General features: G+C 42.8%; 1 pseudogene; it reads left to right on the top strand.

The window, feature by feature from the left end:
* The first annotated feature begins 207 nt into the window (after positions 1-207).
* On the top strand, positions 208-8435 carry LOC149854519 (arylacetamide deacetylase-like 4; annotated as a pseudogene).
* The last annotated feature ends 599 nt before the right edge of the window (positions 8436-9034 follow it).

Genomic DNA, 9034 nt, shown 5'->3' with positions numbered 1-9034 from the left:
CTTGACTCTCTTGGGTCACGCCACATACTTTTAACAAGCTATCAGTCTGGGTCCCTCAGATTTGATATATTCTCAGTTGGCAATCAGGCTTCTCTAATTTCATGTAAATGACCAACGCCTTATATAGAATAATTTCATCAGGCACCTCTAATTTCATGCAAATGACCACCGCTTTATATAGAATAATTTTACAGGGGCTTTGGAACCATGCAGAAGCACGACATTTTAGTGACAAGAAAAACTGTTTTGAATGGAAACATGACAATGAATGTGAGTTTGTTCCTTGTACCATAAAATAAAAATGTTCTACCTAATGACTTCCTACGCACAGTATCATTTGTACTTCTACGTCTTCCATAAAAAATAAAATTTGAAATAAAATAGAGTAGATTATGCATCCATAGTAGACACTCCATACTTTCTATTCCATGCCTAAATTAGACCACCTCCTTTCCCTAAATTTTGGCAGGGGAAACTATATCTTTAAACTGACAGTTGTATTGGCATAGATACATCACACCTTTAAGACCTTTTAAAATGCTAATTTTGCTGATGAAGACTGGACCTTGTAGTTGGATGAGAGGGCTGTTTGCCAAGTTTTAAAGAATAAAATAGACAATCACTTATCTCTGCTGGTTTAGCTAAGAAGGATCCTGCCTCGAGTAGTAACCTGGAGTAGCTGTCCCTTCTAGCCCAATTTTGCTGATGGTATGCTTCATTGCACTCATTAGCAATGAAATGGCAGGGGCATATGGAACCTGCTACTTCTAAGAAACTAGTTAGAAATAAGACCTTTTCTTTTTAAAGTAACTGAAAGATCTTCTGGAGACTGATTACTGGCCTATTTTAAAATAATCTGTGTGGAACCTGGTTGGATGGAAGGTGGAGAATATTGCAACCTCCTTCATTTTCTTTGCTTATTTCCAGGGTGATAATACTAATTGCCATTGTTACAGGTGTTTCAGATATGATACAGGAGCACCAGCAGAGTAAACTCAAAGCCAGTTTACTAGCCACATCATTCTCAGCAAAGCAAAATGGAGCTGCTTCATATTCTTTTTTCATTAACTGGAGCAATTTTGCCTGCTGCTTTTCTAATACTGCTGGCCTCAGCGATTCATTATGATTACTCCAAATCAGTACTACCTCCTGGAGTTGAGCAGCCTCTAAAGCTCAGAATCATGCACTGTGGGGGTTAATTATGGCAGTCATTTTGGTGATTTTGCCTGGTTTAAAGCTATCGCGTCATTCTGGCTTGAGAGATGTGAGGGCGGAGAAGGAGGAGAGAAGCTGGTAAATTAAATGCTGTGTTTTGTTTGGTTCTCAGAGATGAAGGAATCTGAAAAGTAATGGATTTTAAATTGAAAGTTGTTTTTTTTTTTTTTTTTTTTTGCTGCTGCTTCTTTTGTACAGAGATTAATTTCCAAATGTATGAGCCAGATCTATGAGCCACTGTCTGCTATTGTCACTCAACAAGCAGATTACGTTTGCTTTATTTGAGCGTTTGTAGAGACTGCAGCTTTTGATTAAGAGATATGCTCTTTGTTGGAGGCCGCATTCATGCAGGGGGCTGTCCAAGATATTTATCTGATGAAGTGTTGTTTTGAAGCATCCGTAGCCAGATCTCAGTCCGTTCAGCTTGACCCACGTTTCTCTGTCAAAGTTGTGCTCGGTGGGAGATTCGTTTGGTGTTGGTATAAAATGCTGTAGGAATAAGTCTGATCTTTCTTAGCGGTCAGCCCACTCTGTTACTGCCCATAGGTTTGGTTCAGCCTCTCCAGTCCCTTCCTGGAGCTTGTGGGCTTCACATACAAACAGCTTTCGACTTTTAAGCCTCTTACACTTCCATCTGTTTGGCTCTTCGGTTAACAGTTGATGGAGCAGGTGATTTTTGTCATCTCTTGTCTCTCTTGCCAGTAATGATATTGGGGGTCTGTCTGCTTACATCACTTGGTCTAATGCCCGAGTGTACAGGGAGCACATCTGTGTGTGTAAGTCGTGCAGCCTATTATGAGTCTCGGTGCACTGCTAAGTATGGTGTGGAGCTTTTTAGTGACTACCTTCTCGTGGTACTTCCTGTGAGTAGGTATAAAGCAAAACTAAAAGTCACGCCTAAGGCAATAGGACTTTTGATTTTATGCTTAATGGGTATGGACAGAAATCACAGTTATAATGTGACCTTATGGTATGGACACGTAAATTTGGAGCTGTTTCAGAAGGGGAACATTTCAGAAGGTCAGCAGCTGTTTCTTCTAACCATTACATATGGACAGATCAGGAAAAGCACACGTAGTAAAACTGCTACATTTAAAACTGTTGAAGTTAGAGGGGTTTTGCTGTGTGTGTTGTTCCCAGCTTGTCCATAGTTACCAATTAGAACAGGGACTGTCCAACTTGTAGCCCGTGGGCCACATCTAGCCCACCAGTGGTTAATGTGTGGCCCACAGGGTCCTGGCTGGACACCACTGCTCCCATTGCTCCTACCTTGGGCAACTGGTGCCTCCCGAGAATGGGGTGGCACCAGATCGCCAACATGGGGGTGTGGGGGGGGGGGGTCTCCTAGCGGCCAGTCGCCAACTGAGGGGTCCTGCAGCAGCCAACCCACCAATGGCTCCTACTTCAATGTTCAGGGTCTTTGGAGCAGGGCAACAGGGTCAGAGGCAGCCTGCTAGCTCCCTGTCCACGTAGCAAGGGGGGAGGCTTGGGCTGATGATGTGGTAGTGCCAAAGGGGCTGCTTGGGCAGTGGTGGCATGGGAGTGAAGGGAGGGACGTGCCTGCCCAGCAGCTGGAGTGGGAAAGCTCCTGTGGCAGGGGCAGATAGGTTTGCCTGTTAGTTACCTGATTATATCCCATATATCCTATTTGTCTATACCTCTGGAATTGTACACATGCCTTTATTATATCTGCTATTTAGCTCGAGGCCGCATTCATGCAGGGGGGCTGTCTGCCTATGTCTGAGCGGTCTTGAGAAATGATCTCAAGTTCCAGTGAGGGAAATTTAGGTTAGATATTAGGAAAAATTTTCTAACTTGGATGGTAATAAAACACAGGAACAGGCTCCCCAGAGGGGTTGTGGATCTCCATTCCTGGAGGTATTTAAGACTCAGGTGGACAAAGCCCTGGCTGGGATGATGTAGATGGGGCTGGTCCTGCTTTGAGCAGGGGGTTGGACTAGGTGTGACCTCCTGAGGTCCCTTTCAACCCTTATTTTCTATGATGCTATGATCTGAGGAAGAGTACGTAGTACCCAAAAGCTTGTTTATATCCCTCAGAACCATATACCCATAAAAGATATCAAACAAAAGTATTTGCCTATAGAAAGAAAGGCATTATTGCATGGGTCTAATGGAATATCAAACTTCAGTATGCTCTTTCCAATAGTTGAAGCTTAGGACGAAGTTGCTAACTTTTATGCTGTAGCTGATTATGTAATATTAGGCTATTTGGTGAAGAATGGAAAAGATGGTGTGCCGAGTCTCTTCCTGACTTCTACCAGCCATTATTTTATATAATATGAAGCATGTACATTTTAATATTTGAAAGAAAAAATATTTTTGCCTGTATATGTGGCTCTCTCTTCCCCTCTCTCCCTCTTTCTGCCCTATGACTCATACATTTCTGGCTGGACATCTACCCAGGTTCAAAAGGAGGGTGGAGTATACATTACTCCTAAAATATTCAGTTAACTTGTTATTAGGTCAACCTTCTGGGAAGAGGGAAGTGTAGGTGGTAATCTCCCTCAGGCTGAGGAGGGCCTAGAACTAGCTTCTCCCTCTTGTTTGTTGGTTTCTGACCTGTGAGGTTTTGATATAGCTCCAGAAATGAAATGACACCTCTGTTTCCCTATGTATTGTGCCATGGACATATTGTAGCATGGATATAAAAACCTCTATAGTGTCTGAAAAATGATGAGATCTGAGGCACTCTTTGCATTAACTTAATTCTTACAATAAACAGGGAAAATTTCTGGGGAAGCTTGGTATCTGCAGTGAGCTTGACTTCATACGGTATGTAATAGATGGCATAAAACCGAGGAAAAATCCAACGCTCGTCATCAAAGATCTACAGTTTGGGGAGGTGCCAGTGCGGGCTTGCCAGCCCAGGAGCCAATCAGTTAGTCCAAGGAAAGGATTGATCTTCATTCATGGTGGTGCTGGCCAGTTTTGAAGCATCAGTAAGAACTCTTGAGAAAAATTTTTTAAATTTAAATGTTAGTATAGCAAGGCTCAAAAAGGGACTAGACAAATTCATGGAGTACACTCTGGCATCGCTAAGCCAATGGTGGTGAATGCCAGGGGGAATAATGAGCAGGGGATAAGATAACTCTAGATAAATCCTGTTCATATGCTCTCCTCTAAAGAAGTGGTGCTTAACCTTCCAGCCCCACAGGCTGGATGAATGGTTATTGCGTGTGGTTGGTCTAGTGGTGCAATGCGGTGCTCCAACTTGGCGTCATCCACTGGATCCAGCCGCAAAATAACCCCATGCACTGGCACAATTGGATGCACGGAGCCACATCTCCCAGGCCACAGGGCTCCCCATGGGTCTGGAAATATGGCAGTGACAATGTTAATTGCCATGGCTCTGCCAATGCTCCTCCACCACCAAGTTTCCAGACCCATGGGGATCTCCAGGGTTGGATTTGGCTCATGGGCTGGAGGTTTAGAGCAGTGGTGTTCAACTTCTGGCATGTGAAACCTTGTCATCCAGCCCACAGATCTGCAAATTTGGCAGCGGGGCAGCAGTGGCAATTAATTAATGCTGCTGTCACCTCTCCCCCCATGCTCAGTTCCAGTTTCCAAACCTCACAGGCCAGATGACATGGCCTTGTGCACTAGCTCAGGAGCCAGGTGACTGGACTGATCTGGTATGCACAGGGCCAGGGCTCAGTTGGCAGGCCTGATTTGGGAAGTGTGGGGTCAGGGCCAGGGCTGAGGTGGTGGGCCTGATCCAGCACACATGGGGTTGAGGCTGGGGTAGTGGGTCCAATTCAGTGGATGCAAAGTTGAGGGTGGGATGGCAGACCTAATTTGGTATTCACAGAGCTGGGGCCATGCACCAGATTATGCCTGAGTACTGACCCTGAATCAGGACCACAGACATCTTTTTATATATTCTAAATGAAAATAAAGTAGCCTAAGAGCATTACAACAATAGCATTGAAACTATTTCTCATCCAGATTTGTATGAAAGAGTGTGCCGGTTCCTTCCCAGAGGAAGTGAAGCAGTGGTTTTGTCTGTTGGGTAAGTCAGCCCTATCTCTTGACTTTGTATGGACATTATTTACAGCGCAGTGACTTGGAATCCTTCCTCGATGCATCCAATTTCAGAACACTTCTTTTTGGATTCAGAATCCCTTGACCAAATTTTATTGACGTGGCAAAAAGAAGGTACGGCTGTCGCATTTGCTAGCATACCCCTGCTAGTTTAACCTAGCTAATAATAGCAAAGAAAATGTGGCCACATGGGCTTTAGCATGTAGTAACAGTTGGAGTACCGCTCTCAAGGGCCCCTGGGTGCCTATGCTGATCACAGGCATGTAGCATCTTCACTGTTATTGTTATCCTGACTAGCAAGATTAAGGTAGCACAGGAATGCTAGCATGTACAGAAATCACACCTTCATCTTATTGTATAACCGTACCCTAAGACTGGGGTGTCAAGCTCATCTGAGCCCCCAAGGCTGGATCTGCACCATAGGGATCCTTACAGGCCAGATCTGGATTGCAAAGAGCCTTCTGGGTGAATCCGGCACTGGTGCTAGCAGTGTGGTGAGCAGTGGTGGGGTGAGTGAGCAGGAACATAGTTGTCGCCCCCACACCTCCCAACCAGCCCCTAATTCCTGGCCCCTCTGGGAGTGCCGCAGGCTGGATCCAGCCCGTGAGCCATATGTTTGGCCGCCCAGAGCTAGTTCTCCTTTGCTGTTGACCTTTTAAGGTACTCACCAGTTAAAGTGAATCCTGGGAGGTGAGCAGGACCTGGGGCTGAAAGGGGAAAGCACTGCAAAATGGGGAACAGTACAGCGCAGAGAGGAAACAGCAAATTATGAAGACCCCACCTTTTATCCTGACCGGGAGAGGCTAATGTCATTATTTTACAAGGCTCACAAGAACCATCACCCCCACACCTGATGCTCACTGGAGATCCCACTGCTATCCTGCAAGATTCACTATATTTGATATCAGTGGGATCCCCTATTTCCCATAAGCTTTAATAGGCTTTATGTATTTAATTTTTATTATTTAATGTGACTTAAATTTAATTAAATTATTTCATTTTAATTATTGAATAGGCTTTATTTATTTTTTATTTATATTATTTAATATGCTGAGCCAAATCTTTATTTCCCATAAGCTTTATTAGACTTTTCAAGAAAACTCACAGCCATTGGATGCATTTACATGTCTGTTAGTATGCCCTAATAATAGGTACTAACCTAATGCGCCATAATTGGTGCTATTGCACATTAGCACAAACGAACGCTTTTAATGCGACTCTCAAGGAGCCTATACATGAGCAGCAAGGCTGCTCCAAGGTGATTAATTGAGTCTGCTGCTGTGTGGTAATTACTGCGCTCCAGCAGACTCCAGTATCTCGTGTATCAGCATCCCTGCACTTAAAAATGGTAGTGGAGGTGCTTTAACTACATGTCGTTGAACGAGCTTTAGTTAAAGCAACCCTGCTGCCATCTTTAAGTGTGGGGATGCTGATACATGAGACTTTCCAGGCACTTTAATTAGAGCGGCTCTCACAGCTGCTCTAATTAAAGCATCCCGCCCTGAAGCACGTGTATAAATGCCCTTAATGGCCATTAGACTAATCTACTGTGCATTAGCATGGTTTTTTACCACCTGTGCTAATGCACAGTAGAATTAGCACAGGTGAATTAGAATTAGTCTGATGGGCATTAAGCATCTCAGGTAGATGTGCCCTGAATCTCCTTTTAAGTTCACTGGATCCTGCTCTTTGGGCTAACGTAGGAGATGATGGAAAAGGAGTTTTCCACCAGCCTTGTAAAGCTCACAGTGAGAGGGGAATCTTTGGAAATTTATACAAATGGGGGTATAATATTAGCATATGGCAGGAAGTCAGCAGGCATGGACACAATCCACTGCTGTCCTTCCTGCCGTGTTAACACTATTTACAGAAATTTTCAATCCAACTCTGGAAATTCCCCAAAACTTTGCTAATATACAGTTTAGGTGGTAGAGTTTTATTACGCCTTGAGTGCAAGCTCCTTTCCAAGAACATTAAAAATTAAACAAAACAACCCCCTAGGAGCCCTCCATGTACCATCTATATTGGTCACTATTTAAAAGCCAACAGTTATTAACTGATAGGTCAGTATGGAAAACTGAAGATAATTTCAATGTAAGAACTGTATTGTCATCTAAGTTAGAGGCTTTTGTTTCTATGGTGTTACAGTTCCTCAGTGTTATTTTCCACTAGGTATATTTGAAGCTGTGGGATAATGTTACTAAAATTAAGTCAGGAGGAATAGGAGGCAATTAAAATAGGTGACAGTTTCATAGAAGTGCATCTAATACACTCTCTGGGTTTTTACCTTCTATGCTGTAATTTTGTCACTTTAGTATAGCTAAGCAAAACTGACATTCCTGTATGATTTCATTTTAAGTCCACTTATCTGATTTTTTAGGTATCGCTTGGCTCCTGAAAATAGGTATTCAATCCAACTCTTAGACTGTATCACTGCTGCCACGTATTTTATGAAGACTGCTGAAGACTATGGTATGGATTCAGCTTGTGTTGTCATTGGTGGAGACAGCACTGGAGGCAATCTTGCTGCTGCTGCTTGCCAAGCAGTACCACATAGAAGAGATATTCCTAAGCTGCGAGCTCAGGTCTTGATCTATCCAGGTCTCCAAGAACTGGACTTGAATTTGCCATCGTATCAGCAGAACCAGACAGTCCCTTTTTTAGTCCAAGAAATGGTTGCCATGCTTGGTTTGGGGGTTTTTGGATACAGCATGTCAGCATTAAAGGACTGTCTCCTGGAGGGATCTCATATACTCATGGATATGAAACTGAAATATAGGAAATGGAGACACGCAGACAATATTTCCAAAGAATTTAAAGCCAGAGGCTACACATCAAAGTTGCCTTCTTCATTCTCATTGGAAAGCTATGAAATAGCTAGGACACTTTTAAGCCCAGCTTTTTCCCCATTTACAGCTGATGAAGGTACCATTTTCCTGCTCCGTAAGACTAGCATTATAACCTGTGAATACAGTGTTTTTCAGGATGATGGACTCTTGTACAAGAAACGTTTAGAAGATAACGGTATTAAAATGACCTGGTATCACATTGAGAATGGATTCCACGGAAGTATACATTTTTTTGGTTATCGCACTTTTTCATTTCCATCAGGGGAAAAAATATTGAACCTTACCATATATTTTATAAAAGATTTATAATGTAATTCTCCCCCCACCCTGCTCGATACATCTGCCTATTCCTGCTAGAACTTCTTGTAATGGTCTCTAAATGAATCAGCTCTATTTCCTTATACTGACTATAATCAGAACTAAAAAAAATTGCAATGTGTTCATATGAGAGACACTTTATGCCCAAACAAGCCTATTGTATCAGCTAACAAAAATTACTCACAGGGACCCCATCAAACACTCTGCTACCTTTTTCACCTCCCTCTTCAAACCCATTACATAAATCACTCAAAACTTATCACCTCTCCCTGATATTACCCATCCTCAGATGGAAGGAATGACACTATGATTCCATGTCTGAAAAAGCACTGTTATAAATCCAGTATGTGGATGGGAGTTCTGGACACAAAATGCAAACAGCTTTACAAAGAAGCATCTTATTTTGTCCTCAGATTTAAAAAGAAAAGCAAATGTATCTTTACTGTAAACAGCTGCAGAATTTTTTCTACCCATTGCATGGATTCCTACACGTGGAATGAGTTAGCCCCTGTTGCAATGCAAATTATTCTGAGAAAAGATTTGTATCTATTTCACTTCCTAGTTACCAGAGCATTTGAAATTAATTTGTA

This window comes from Crocodylus siamensis, chromosome 12 (assembly GCF_052110815.1).
Source record: "Crocodylus siamensis isolate JL-2025a chromosome 12, ASM5211081v1, whole genome shotgun sequence".
NCBI lineage: Eukaryota > Metazoa > Chordata > Crocodylia > Crocodylidae > Crocodylus > Crocodylus siamensis.
The sequence above is the reverse complement of the archived record's forward strand: the minus strand, read 5'-3'. Positions and strand labels throughout refer to the sequence as shown.